General features: G+C 34.6%; 1 protein-coding gene across 7 annotated transcripts in view; it reads right to left on the minus strand.

The window, feature by feature from the left end:
- The window catches only part of Fer (FER tyrosine kinase), a 413,495-nt gene that overhangs the window by 395,549 nt on the left and 2,845 nt on the right, over positions 1 to 15,101 (minus strand). For 5 of the 7 annotated variants that reach the window (XM_076856939.2, XM_076856936.2, XM_076856940.2 and 2 more), the window contains exon 2: positions 1,712 to 1,853. The exons of 1 other annotated variant lie outside the window; for it this stretch is intronic. The gene's annotated coding sequence lies outside the window, so the exon portion shown is untranslated. Of the gene's footprint in view, positions 1 to 1,711; positions 1,854 to 13,362; positions 13,424 to 15,101 lie in introns of those variants that run through there. One more of the 7 variants, XM_076856938.2, reaches the window with a different exon arrangement.

Consider the following 15,101-nt stretch of genomic DNA (forward strand, 5'->3'; position numbering starts at 1 on the left):
TTAACTCCCCTCTTTTGAGAAAACATCATAAAAATTCTTCTGAGAAGAAACAGAAGGTAGCTAAGATTATTGATTAATTCGAAGAAACAAGTAGCACAGAGTTAGAAAGATGTAATAGCTACCCAATTTCAGTTTTCATCTAAACTAGATATAAATATGCCAATGAGCCACAAAACCAAAAAGATAATGAACCTAAGAGTTTAGACAAGATACATACTTTCAAATGACCTTAATATGATAGACATTTAATGACAGGATGTTGGAAAATCTCCAAAATAAAATTACCAGCCAGAGCTTGGGTTATCAGCCTGGGAAGATTTCAGACTGGTTAAAAGAATTATCTATTTTTAAAAGACAGCTAGGGAGAGGAAACTTAATGCTCACTGAAAAGTACGGACAAGTAATTTCAGAAACATTTTAGAAAACTCTTTCCCATAGAATTGGTTATTTTACCAAAAGGGATTTAATTATAATGCTAGAAACAACATTAGTGCTGGAAATAAAGCAACTGACAAAATTGTAATACATACTAGTTAATACTTTTTTTTTTTAAAGAGAGAGTGAGAGGAGAGAGAGAGAGAGAGAGAATTTTAATATTTATTTTTTTTTAGTTATCAGCAGATACAACATCTTTTGTTTGTATGTGGTGCTGAGGATCGAACCAGGGCCGCACGCATGCCAGGCGAGCGCGCTACCGCTTGAGCCACATCCCCAGCCCCTAGTTAATACTTTAATACTTTGTTTTCTCTTTTTCCCTAAAATTGAATTTTATATGACTTTTAATTAATTATGAGTTCAAGTCCATGTGACTTCAGTCTTTCTGGAAATACAGAAATACAGAAACCAGAAGGAAGAACAAGTGTTCAACAAGAAATATATATATCTTATATAATGTACACCGAGTTTGGTGCCCGGCAGTTAAAAACATAAGACCATGGAAACACAGGGCGAAGACGTACTATAGATTCTGCTAATTGTAAATACTAGTTAAAAATAATAATTATGTGTTATGGTTTAGATCTTAGGTGTCCCCAAAAGCTTTGTGTGAGACAATTCAACAAAGAGGTGAAATGACTATGTTGATAGTTAACCTAATCAGTGTGAATCCCTGATAGGGACTAATTGAGTGGTGACTAGTGGCAGGAGGGGTGTGGCTGGAGGAGGTTAGTCACTGGGGACATTCCTTTGGAGGATATATATATATATTTGCAATTTAATTGCTTATTTCCAGAATTTTCTATCTAATATTTCTGGATCATGGTTGACTACAGGTAATTCAATGAAGCTCTCTCTCAGCTTCCTGCTGCCATGTTCCCCACTCTTTCCTCTACCCACTCTTCTTCCATGCATCACCTCAAGTCCCAAGGAATAGAGCCAGCCTTCTATGGACTGAGACTTTTGAAACCCTGAACCCCAAAATAAACTTTTCTTTCTCTAATTGTTTTTGTCAGGTCTTTTGGTCACACTAATGAAAAGGCTGGCTAAAACACTGTGTCACAAATGAGATAAAATTCATTAATATAAATGATAAGCAAAAAAAAAAAAAACCACACAAATGCAAAATGATAGTAATCTGCCTAGGTAGAATAATCTAACATAAAGAAAAGGACAAATCTAACATAAAATTCAGACAAGTCAAAATTGTTATTCAGTTTCAAGGATCAAAAAGAATGTATTCAATAATTCGTTAAGAACAATAAAGTAATCCTACCTTACTACTACTCATTGCTGGTCGTGTCTTAGTTAAAGTAGCAGGTCCATGTTGAGGTATTAAGATTAAGAACAAGGAAGACACGAGAAAACATTCAGGGAAGCCTCATGGGAATGATCATAGGTCTAGCCAAAGACAGGAGCTGCAAGAAGAAGTTACAGAAATCAGAACTATTCACTATAGAGAAAGATGTAAAAATGTATACATATTGTATAATAGGATATTACTGAAAATTAACTGGGACAATTTATCACATTCATCAAATTAAACATTAGAATACTATACTTGCTAAATTTGTCTACCCACTCCTGATTCTCTCCCCTTTCCTTCCACAACTTTCCAATGTATAATGTATTTTACCTTCTACCCCACCCTATCCCCCAGATTTGAAGAGATAATTCTTGTTTTTCTCCATTTTCACAGCATAAAACTGCAAGTTTGAAGCACATCAGAAGAAACAACTATGTTTAATATTTTAAAATGTTAAAATATTGTTACAACCCAAAGAAGTAACTAAGAATGCAAGAAAATTTTTTTCAAAGGCTGAGGGTGGTTTACGGAAGATTGTCCCAGCAACCACACAATTTCCTGGTTTTATGAACTTTAGTATGCCAAAGCAGGATCCTTGAATTGACTGTCTTCCCCTCAATCCTTGAAACTGGAGGATCTTAGAGGAGTCTGAGCTCTCTTTTCACTGATATCAGTATACAGTTGTCCCTCAGTATACATGAGAAATTGGTTTCAGACTCCCATGGGTGTTCAAATCCTTTATATAATATGGCACAGTAATTGCATATAACCACACACAGCATACAGTTTTCTTACAATCATCTCTAGGTTACTTATAATACTTAATACAATATAAATGCTACATAACAGTTGTTATACTGTTTGTTTAGGGATTAACAACAAGAAAAAAAAAGACTTCATGTTCAATACAGATGCAATTTTTCTTAATAATTTTGATCTATATTTGTATTTGAATCAACAAATACAGAACACATGGTTATAGAAGGTCACTATATGTGGTTTACAACCCAGTTTCTCATCTTTTGCCTCATGTCTTCCTATTTCTAATCCCAACTCTTCGTTTATGATCAGCTCTCCTCTTCTTTCAAACTCTTCTTTTTGTGTTTGCCTAGTCTGTTTCCTTTCATTTCTCCTCCTTCCTTGATTTTCATATGATATTTCATAAATATTACCAGAAAGATCACTGCTTTCCTTCTGGTCAGGAAACTGACCAAACACCCTGTATCAATCATACTCTCCAAATCTTCCACTCCTCTAATCTTTTACCAATTTCCAAAAGGTTCATTCTTTGCCTCCACACATACAAAAAAAAAAAAAAATTCTAGATTTGACAAGGTTCCCAATGCTAGAATTGGTTGGAAATCTAATCTATATATAATTTAAAATGTTTTTGTCCTTCTTCCACTAAACTGTGTAGTGACTAAGGACAGTGATTTTTATCTTAATTTAGCCAGCATTCTCCATAACACCTAGAGCACGCTATGCACCAAACAAGGGTTACTGAATGATTGAAATTACAAGGTAAATTATGACTTTCTATGATTTGCATATGGTGGTGTAAAATAAGCCTTTGGGACAAGAGTTATTTTATTGAACTATAAAGCATGACTTAAGATCATATTTAAATATGGCAATTTTAATCATGACTTCTCATATACTGCTTTCAATACAGTACATTCTACTAAACCTGCAAGATATAATACAGTAAATGTCTTCCTCACTCATAAGATTCCTAAGGAACAAAATGTAGTGAATATGTACCTAAATGTGTGTATTATACAAATATCTAATACCATTCCAAAGTCAGACCCTCAAATTACTGGGTCATCAGTAAATTTTAAATTTTTAAAATTTTCAGACTGTCTCATCAGTACAGATAGTTGAGAGTTATTTAGAATTCCATATTCTGGTCTCACATGATATGGAAATGGTCATATTCAAAGGCCTAAGAACAACTATTCAATGGGTACTCCACATTCAACATTGAGCAGTGTCAATGTTTTGCTCAAGACAGCTAGTCAAAGCACCCACGTGTTGTCTCTCGTCTCCAACTCAGTTGTCTCTATCATTTTTATTTTTCAATGAAAAACATTTTCCTTAATATTAAAATAGCTCATTGGTAGCATCTCTAAATGGAACTTCTTTTCCAAACTATTATGAATATATGAATACAAAATTATGTTCTTTGTGTTACTTCAAAGTTATTATCAGAACTCAGCAAGGATTTCCATAGACAACAATTAAAAATGTATAATGACTACCTTCTAGTCCACCTTAATTTTCCCTCATCAGTTTCCCCAATGACACAGGTTCTCATCTCTAAAACACACTCAGAACCAATTATAATTCCTATTTCCTAAATGTGCTGCTTCTTCATAAATGGGATTGGAGTGAGGCAAGAGAAGTGGCTGAAGTACAAAAATGTAAGGAAGCACTCTCAGGATCCTACAGCACCATCCTACAGATGCATTGCCCTGAAAGTAGGTAGACCTGTGTTATTTTTTTACCCCACAAAATATGTATCTCCTTTTTTTTTTTTTTTTGGTAACAACATTTTGGTGTTCTTTTGTTAAACTATTATTCTTTATCCTCTACCCAGACGCTCAGGATGGCACTAATCACTTGCACTCTAAAGTTCCGATAGTAGGCACATGGCATGGGTCTGAAAAATCAGCATATTCTCTCCTGCAAGTAGTAGTTCAGGAATGGGTACATGACCCAAAGTGCACAAATGAGACTGAATCCCAACTTTTTTTTTTTTTTCATTGCTGGGAATAGAACCCAGAGTCACACACACGCCAGGCAAGCTCTCTACCACTGAGCTACTTCTCCAGTTTGCTCCCTCCCAAATATTTTTGTAGAAATTCATCAGGAAGGAACATTCACTTTCAACGGAAGTTGCTAAGATGAAAGAACATAAGTACCTATTCGAAAACGGGCCAACCCAGAAAAAGAAGCAAGTGATGAAAAGAGAAATAGATAAAATTCTGAAACATTTTGCTACTAAATCTGAGTTCAAATATGAATAGACATAGTTGCTGAAATTTAGAATTAATGTTTAGAAATTATTCTTCCTACATTTTTCATGTTCCTGCATAGTCAGGGACACCTGAACTAAAGGTAGTATAAGGATATTTCATAATAGACAAGTTTGGATGCTAGAGACCATGTTTTTCTAATAGTAGAGATCTCTTTGGAGAGTTTTATCTTTATTGGAGAAATAAAGCCCTGGAGATATTCACTTATATCTTAGGATAATAAACCTAAAGAAACCTTCCTCCTCTTTCACGGGCAACTGCTAAAAAAGTAATCACCCTCCCTCTGCAGAAAAAGATGGCAAATGTGCCAACAGCCTATACAGGCCTAGAGTCTCCTGATTCCAAGACTCCTCTCTGTGATGCAAATCCACTGTATGGCAAATATCTGGCTTTCATCACAGCAGCCTATCAGAGGGATGGGAACATATGCAACCAGCACTAAGGAACTGGCCACTGCTTTTGCTATATTAAACCCCAAGTCTCTGACTGGGACTTTTCTGTTAGTATATGAAAGTAAAACTCAGGCCGGATAACTTCTTAGGTTATAAGCAAAGTAGCCTCAATCCTTTCAGAGTTCTAGACTTAATAGATGAGACAATGCATAATTTTTTTCTTACTTATTCAGTCAACAAATTCTTGTTGAAATACTACTTAGCTATATGCCATGCAATTTCCTAGACAAAGAAGACAAACAAAAATCCCTGCCTCTGTGGAGATCATATTTTAGAAAGAAAAAACCCAACACAAAATAAATCTGTAAAATACACAGTGTTGGGTGGTGAAAAACACTATCAAGAAAGAGAAAAACAGGAAAAAGTAATGAGAAGCATGTGGGAAGTAGGAGATTTCAAATTTACATTGAGTGAAAATGTTACAAATAAAGTGATTTCCTATAAAGAACCAAGGATATAAGGAAGTGAGTTGGATGGGGAGGAAGAAGAACATTCTTAGGGAAGAGTAAGTACAAAGTAGCTATATAGGGGCAGCAAGGAGGACTTTGTGCAGTGAGTGGTGGTAAGACTAGTAAACTCTGAATAAAGCTCCCGCACTAAGGAGGGAGAGCAGGACTACAAAATTGCCTCCCATTTTAAGGGCTTGAGCTTTTACTCTGAATTACATGGGGAGCCACCACAAATTTCTTAACAAAAAAGTGATAGGATCTCCTACTTTTCAAAATTTGACAGGTACTTTTTGAGAGCAACAGTGCTAGAAGGGAGTGTTATTAGGAATTATGTAGGAGGAGAAAGATGGTTTTGAGCCAGGATGACTGAAGTAGAGATCGGGAGAACTAGTCAGATTTTTTTTTTAAGCAATATGTGGAAATATGGTATGATAGAAGTGATGGAAAAAGAATCAAGAATAAATTTCAAGGTTCCAAGCTTAAGCAAAAACAGAATGGAGTTACCACTTACAGAGATGGGAAAGGCTGATTTTTTAAACCATGTTCCTATCATTTGTTTGGGGTTCCAAAAGAAGCCTGACAAATGTAAAGCTTATGTCAGAAATCTGGTAATACAGTGGCAGCCATAACATATGGAACTAAATCAATGATAGAAAATGAAGAGAACTTGGTATTTTTTCTATTTTAAAGTAAGAAATCAACAACCTTTAATATGCAAAACAGCTGGTAAGTTACTGATCTTATAAATCAAACTATAGGTCTACTAAGGAGGAGATTGTAAAGTACATATTAAAAGATGTAGGGAAGCTGGTATACTAGCTACTATATTTCAATCTTTAGCAAATTCCTTCAAGAAAGAAGTACATTAAGCCTGGATGGGGTGGTGCAGACCTGAACTCTCCATTCTGGAGACTGAGGCAGAATGATGGTAACAAGTCCAACCTCAGCAATTTAGTGAGACTCTATCTCAAAATAACAAATATAAAAGGCCAGGGATGTAGCTCAAGCAGTAGAGCATCTCTGGGTTTAATCCCCAGTAGAGGAAGGAAGGAAGGAAGGAAGGAACAAACGAACGAACGAACAAATGAACGAACCGACAATAATTAGAGTAAAGCCATACACATCCAAGATGGCTGACAATCTTGTAATTTATAGAATGAAAATTGAATATCCCTAAACTAAAAATTAGTGCCTTTGCCATTCAAAAACAACATGCCAATTAAATGTTGGAGGTGGAAGAAGCCTAATACCCCAGGCTCTGAGCAAAGGATCCTAGCAAAGAACAAACAGATTTTCCCATCATAAAGAACCATCCAGGTATGAAATAGACTGAGAACAGGAACAAATAAAATGTTCATTAGCAGCAACAATTACTCTGATCTACAGGCAGAAGCCAAGATGAAGATTGATAAACCTAGGATTTACATAATTTACACTACTGACATTTTGAAACATGTCATTCTTCATTGTGGAAGGCTGTCCTAACCATTGTAAGATGTTTAAATGTATACTTGGCCTGTATCTAGTAGACGCCTATAATAACTGCCCTCTCCTCCATCCTCTGTTTTGACAAAAGTGTCTCGAGAAATTGTCAAATATCCTCTGAGATAAAAATGTTTCCTGTTGTAGAATCATTGGATTAGGGTGATGGGCAAAGTTATTTAGAAACATAACAAGCAATGTATTGATTCAAGGACTAGGATTTGAACTTTGGCTACATGAGAGAATTTGATCAAATGCAAATTAAATCAAAAACTTACTAAGTTTATAAATGAGTTGAATTAGCCAGGCATAGTGGCACATGCCTGTAATCCCAGCAATTCCAAAGGTTGAGCAGGAGGATCACAAGTTCATGACCAGCCAAAGCAATTTAGTGAGACCCTAAGCAACTTAGTGAGACCCTGTCTCAAACTTTTCAAAAATTTAAAACGGGACTGGGCTTTATCATCCAGTAGTAAAGTGATCCTGAGTTCAATCCATATAGAGAAAGGAAGGGAGGAAGGAAAAGGAAGGAAGGAAGAGAAGGAGTGAGGGAGGAAGGAAGGAAGACAAATACCCAAGACTCCCAACAAAGTCTTGTTGCTTACTACTTACTCCCTAAAACAATTCCCTGAACCTCAACCCCTTCCAATAGAAAACCAGCTGCTAATACAGTGTAGTCCCCAGTAGGGGAATCCATATCAATATCCATCTTGGTTATAACCAAGAGGAAAATAAACAAAGACTATCCTTGCAGGTGGTAGAACATGACAGTCATATAGGCAAACTAAATATCTATTCCACTGTCAGAGTAAAAAGTCGTATCACACCTGTCCAATGATGTATGTATATACCATGGACTGGAAATCTCTGTGGGTTATTTCCCATTTCTTCTTTTTTTCCAGTTAAGAGTCTAATTGTTCTTGTTCTATTTTCATCCTATCATTGAATACTGACTTTATTACAGTTAGTTACATTTACCATTTAACTACAAATTGCTAGATTTTGAGGTAGTCTGTTCAAAGAGAACTGAGACAAATTACTGGGAAATCCTAGGTTTAAAGCCAGATATAATAAGCAAGTCATCAAGCAGTCTTTCTTTATTAGGGGACAGGTGGCAAATGCATCAAAAGTACTAAGCAAAAGATTCACATTCTGTTAGGCAAGGGCATCTTTTTCGAGGGCATATATGTAAGAGTGGACAAGTATGCACCCTGGGAGGATTATAGTGAATATCTTTTGGATGTGCTTGCCTAGCACCCACTTCCCCTTCCTGTAATCATAGCACCTCTTTTCTTTCAGTGAACCACTCTATCCTGACTCTTGGCCTGCGTGGTTCACATTTCCTCTTCCCAGTTCCACTAGTTGGAACCTGAGCCAGATCTGGCCTGTAATCACATGTCATCCTTTTGACTGCAGGATGAAGGATGGAGAAATAACAAAATTCATTCAATCAAATACAATCAATTCCAGGACAGTTCGATAGAACTAAGAGTAAGATAAGTTCTTTTTATGGTTGGCTTGCTTAACAGGAAGAATTTAAGCTGGAGCCACCAAAGAGCCCCATATAGAGTAAACCTTAATGAGAATATATCTAACACAAGAAAAAGCCATGGGTATATTAGTGCCCTACATATTCAGGTTTTGGTCTCATGCAACTTAAGGGTATTGAAAAATCTAGTATTATTGCCACCTGTTTATACATGGGGTTGGAGACAGGGGAGAAGCTACAAGGATTATTTGTTTAAATTCACATAACTATTACTAGTACCAGAAATTCAATCCAAGCAAGTATGGCTGAAACATCCATGTTCTTTGTACTACATCACACTCCCTCTCAGGAAAACACTCTGAAATATCTCTATGTTTTATAATTACCTGTAGGCATAAGTTAAGTTCTTACAAGGAGTGAGTATTCTATTAATATTTGTAGAATGACCAAAACTGGAATAATCATGTCTTTCTGCTTTCTCTCTCATTCCTGTAACAGTTTGCCTCATCTGGCATAAAATTTTGCTTTATTTTTGTATGTAGGACATGTGCATTTCTTCAGTATCTTCAACCTCTCTCAAAACCCATGATATTGGCTAGGCATGGTGATGCATACCTGTAATCCAAGCAAGACTCAGGAGGCTGAGGCAGAATTATCACAAGCTCGAGGCCAGCCTCAGAAATTCAGCAAGACCCTATGCAATTTGGCAAGATCCTGCCTCAAAATAAAAAATAAAAAGAACTACAGACACAGCTCAGTGATAAAGCACCCCTGGATTAAATCTCCAATATCACAATAAAATAAAATAAAAACATGATATTACTGTATTCAATAGCAAGTATCCCTAAGCTAAGTCACTTGGATCTTACAATGCCCATTTCATTATGGGGTAAAGCAGACTCCAAAATATATGTAGGAAGTCAGAACCTTAGAAAGAGGCCATTACCAAGGTCTAACTGTGAAATCATCAGAAAAGGACACACATGTTAATCCAGAAGTTAGGATACTGTTGCACATGTTGACATTAAAGATGTCTGAAAAAAATCTAGAAAGTAGAAGCTAGTAATAAACCCCTTTCAAATATTATTATTGAGGCAGGTAGGAAAGGGAAAAAAAGACAAGCTTTATGAATATAAGTTCTCTGGCATTTTCAAGAAATCTCTCCAAATACAGACCATGAGAATTTCTGACAGAGCTGGAACCCTCAGTGAAAATGTTTTGCAAATTAACGGTTGTTTCCCTAAAAGGTGTGGTGGATTGATTCACATCCAAATACACTGAATTTAACATTCTGTTTTGAAACATTCAAAAAAATGTCTATTTTCTCTTTAAGATCCACTACTTTTCTCAGGCCTCTTTACTTTCTCTTCCCTTCTAGCAGCTGGCTTCCTTTATCAGGAAAATACTTTTGCAAAAAAGCAACACTTAAATCACTTCACAAAAATTATAGGACAATCTCAAACAGAGAACAAAGCCAAAATGAGACATATAGTTAGAGTCTTGGGGCCTCTCCCGCAAGACTACACCACACTCCTTCTCAGGAAAACAGTCTGCAAGATCCTCCCTCAAAATAAAAAATAAAAATATGTTTTATAATTATCTATAGCCATAAGTTAAGTTCTTCCCCCTTTGGTACTGGGGATTTAACCTGGGGCATTTAACCACTGAGCCATACCTGCAGCCCTTTTTATTTTTTTATTTTGAGACAGGATTCTTGCTAGTTGCTGAGGGTCTCATCAAGTTTGTCAGGCCAGCCTTGAACTTATGATCTCCCTGTCTCAGCCTACTGAGTCTCTGCGATTACAGGCGTGTGTCACCACTCCTGGTTAGGGTCTCACTTCTAATGAGAGGAAATCATCTCAGCAAAACTGCAAATATTTCAACATGGAACTTTTGAGGCACTCCCAAAGAGTTAAAACTGCAATTAAATTCAGGACTTCTGGCTTGGGTCATGGCTCAGTGGTTGAGGGCTTGCCTAGCACATGTGAGGCACTGGGTTCAATCCTCAGCACCACATAAAAATAAATAAATAAAACTTTAAAAAAAAATCAGGACTTGCTAAGAGTTTACTATAGCTATACTTTGCCATTTACATTTACATCAAGTTTCCCATATAAAAGATCTAAGTTCAAATCCAAGTATCACTTTGTAAGTTCTTGGATAAATGCTATTAACTAAATTAGCTTCACATAATAAAAAGAAAATAAAGCCATCCAATTCATAGGATTATCATAAAAATAAAAATAAATGTACAAAAAGGGCCCAGCACTTTTAGTGGACACTAGAGAAATGTTAGATAATATATCTGAATCACTATGTAACTTCACTTTGAAATTTAAATGTTGAGGAGGGGAGAAAAAAGTACTATGTACAAAACAAAACAAAACAAATATATAAATGTGGTTATGAGTGTGTATAGGAAGAAGATAATAAAATCCACCTCACACTTTGTAAAGAAGTTTTATTATATATAAATCTACGCAAAGATTCTTATTCTTCAACTTATATAACTGTTATAAATCAGATAGTGGCATGTCAAGATATTTATCATTAACAGTTATCAGATACAACTATTTTAATTATTATCCTACAGTCAGTTTATTCAGTGCATAGAAAATAAAGAGGCATGACAAAGTGAGAGTATTTAACCAAAATACATAAACTTGGATTAATGCAGAATGATGTGAAATGTGACAGTTAATCAATCTGCCACATTAGAAAGTCCACCACACACATAGAATCTACAGTAAAAGAAACAAAAACAGGAAAGCTTAAAACTCTTTCCTTTGCTTCTAGAAAAGCAAAATTTGTAAAATCTTAATAAAACTTAAAACAAGGAAAATCCTTTCTAAGGCTATACATAGAAAGCAGAGAAAGGCAGAACATTGTATAAATATTTTCATGGGGCAAGAGGTAGTGTAACTGCTGGGGTAGTATAACTGGTGGGCTACTGACCCACCCAGGCAGTTAACAAAACTGAATATAACTAGAAGAGTCAAATGCATTGTTCTTTGTATTATAATGTAAAATTAACCAAAAAGATCCACCAACTGACAGAAGCTTGGGAAATCCTCCCAAGCTGAAGACATCCAAAGAGCAGAAAGAACACAGACTGCAGACACCAAAAAGAAAACATACCCAAGAAACAGCAGCAAGTAGCAAGCAATACAATGACCAAGGACTAATAATCTTCAACTTTGTGACAATGCAGGAGGCTTTGTAAATAATCCAGAAATGTTCCTTTGTTCTGCAAACCCCAGGACACAAGTGTCAATAAGAACCTTGCCTGTATACTAAAAAAGTAATAAATACAAAGTCCTCTTGCCTTCGTTTTAGAAGCATATATTTAACAACTTTAATGATTTAAGACTTATTTATAGAATCATTCAGAGTCTGAAGGGATCATTTATATTTTTCAGTTAAATTTGACTTCATTTTATGGACATAGTTATACCAAGATTCACAAAGATTTCAAGAAATAACACTTAGAAATACTAAGGATCTACTGAACATAGTTTTTGTAAGTTTTCACTTCTAACTCCCACATAGAATGACTAATTTAAAAACAATATCAAAAAAAAAAAAACAAAAAAAAATATCATTCACAGCAATGTAATTTTAAAGACAGTTTTCTGGATGAGCCAGTATAAAGGGCATTTTTATATACTAGGTCCCTTAGAATATTTTTTTTTTAAATGTGTAATAAGAGATTCTCTATCCTCCAAAACTGTTGGTCCCACTCTGGAAAGAGTCTTTCTGCAAGTGAAATAGTTCATTTCAATGTTTCTACAATTATTTTATTTACAATAATGACTGTGATGATGTTATTCAAATACTTTTAAATACTCATTAAATTAGTTTAACTTTTAAACAAAGGATCTTCATTATCAATTTCATAAAAATCAATGTACTAATCTTTTCTTCTATAGCATTAGAAGAATGATTAGGAAAACTTGAAAGACATTCATTTCAAGAAAATGTGGGAATAGGGGGAAGGAGGAGGAAAGGGAAGGGCAGATACTAGAGAATTAAATTGACCAAATTATGCCATTACGTTGTATACTGTTATATCATATATATCGTATACTGTTGCATTGTATATATTGTATAAAGTTACATTGTATATGAGACTATGTACAATAAATCCCTCTGCTATGCAACAATGAATCCCACTGTTAGGCATAACTGCAATGCTGCAATAAAAAGGAAAAGAAAGAAAATGTGGAAATACTTTGGGTCTCCACAATAGAACTGTAAGGTATGTCTCAAACATATGTTAGTAATAACAGTTACACACATTTTTAATGATTTGCTTCCTTCAATAAATCAGAATAGATTAAAGTTTAGTAATGGTACTCTTAACACTTGCAGTCTGATATACTTCCTTCCATGGTTGAAGAAGAAATGCAACTGGATAGAAAACTGCACATTAAAATGTGTCACACATGTAGGTGCTGGGATTGTGGCTCAGTGGTAGAGCACTTGCCTAGCCTATGTGAGGCACTGGGTTCGATTCTCAGCAGCACATTCAAACAAAAAAATACAATTTAAAAAATTGCATCAACAACTAATAAAAATATTTTTAAAATGTGTCACACGTGTAAATATCTTCTACTTTGATGGGAACAAATTCAAGAAACTCTAACTTAGATAACAAAATCCGTTTTTACTCCTGGATGAGAAAACAAGGGCTGTGAGATTCAACTACTACCTCAGTTCAGTGCTTGCTTCAGTTCACCCAAGAACTATGTCTGTGCATTTAAACCGTGTTCTTTTAAGAATCAGAACTTGGGTTCAATCCCTAGTAAAAAAGAAAGAAAAGAATTAGAACCCTATGCTTACAGAGCACACCTTCTGAAATAGGGATATCTATAAGGTACTGCTCCCTAAAAAATAATGAATTTTATTAAATTTGAAAATAAAGTTTAAATTTCAAACAGATTAAATAAATGCGTTTAAATGTGGAGGGAGCACTAGTTAGAACCTTAAGAAAGTAAACTTTGGTTTTTCTGTACCAGTTTTCAGCAAATGCTTGTGGTTTAAATGAAAGGAATTTAGGGCAACTATCCAACAAGAGATGACAATCTAAGGTGAAAGAAAAATAAATCAGGAATCCAGACAAACTGAACAATTTTTTGATTAAATCCCCTTTAAAGTAAATTTCTGATAATTCCTAATGAGATATAGTAATTTCATAACTATAATAAGAACAGATAATCTGAAATGTTGATTATTATTTCTATACAAGTGCAAAGGTCATACAATTTAAGTAAATTTAATGTATATTATTTTAGTTTCTTATGTCTAAAACTTAAGGATTTTTAGAATGGTAGAAATCCAGAACAAATAAAATTGCTACCAATTAAGAACCAAATACAGAAGTTAAGCACTTCCCAAATCCAGATATTTATCTACATTTTCTCATTTCTTGTACATAACTACCTTAAGCAGCAATTTTATCATCCCCATTTAATAGATGAAGGAACTACAACTTAAAGAGAAACTGGGACTGAAACCCAGGTTATGTAACTCCAAAATAAACTGCTCTTATTTTCACATTTCCCTACCTAGCAAAGAACACCTACCTTAAAATTTACAGTTTTTAATTAATACTTAATAAAAGAGCAATAAATAGTGAGCTTATTATGAATGGTAATGATGTAGACTGAAAATTAGTTATAGTTTGATAATCATATATGAATACTTAAGAACTAATTCCAAGTCATGTACAACATTAAATTTTTAAGAGCAGAATATATAATACCTCCCAAATGAAGAAATCTGAATATTTTTATAGAAAAATAGTAAGTAAACTTTATCATTTTACCTATTTAAGGCCTCATATTTTCTCAACCATATAGCAATTTCATATGGTAAACTAGGATTATATTTATATGTATGAAATGAGATAATGGAGGCGGTTGGTTCTGAGGACTCTATTCTGTTCTGCTTTCCCTCAGATCTGGGAGTCTTCTTCCAATTTAGGATAACTGAGCCTCAAGGTCAGAAACTCTTATGAATCTAGATGAAAATATAGATACACTAAAATGAAGTCCACAAAATTGGTTAGCAGAATGTTACAGAAGAAATGGAGTTTAAGTTATTTTCCAAAATACTATCTAGGGTAGAATTATTGACGGCTTTTCTGTATTTTTATCAATAGAATTTATTTAACTTGTATAATTGAATGAAAAATAGTAAAGGAGTAAGAAAGGGAAAGAGAGAGGAAGCAAGGAAAAACTGGAACTTTGATTAAAAAGAAAAAGTTAAATATCTATTTTTTTTCTGAATTAACTGAACCTACCATTGAATTTCCAAAACTATTACCAGCTTGTTCACTTAAATCTGTCAATGGCATGGTAGATTAACCACACATAAGCAGACCAAAGGAATGAAAAATGGAAAAAGTAACAAGGCAATCATAGATCTATAAATTCTGAGACATACCTC

This window comes from Callospermophilus lateralis, chromosome 5 (genome assembly GCF_048772815.1).
Source record: "Callospermophilus lateralis isolate mCalLat2 chromosome 5, mCalLat2.hap1, whole genome shotgun sequence".
NCBI lineage: Eukaryota > Metazoa > Chordata > Mammalia > Rodentia > Sciuridae > Callospermophilus > Callospermophilus lateralis.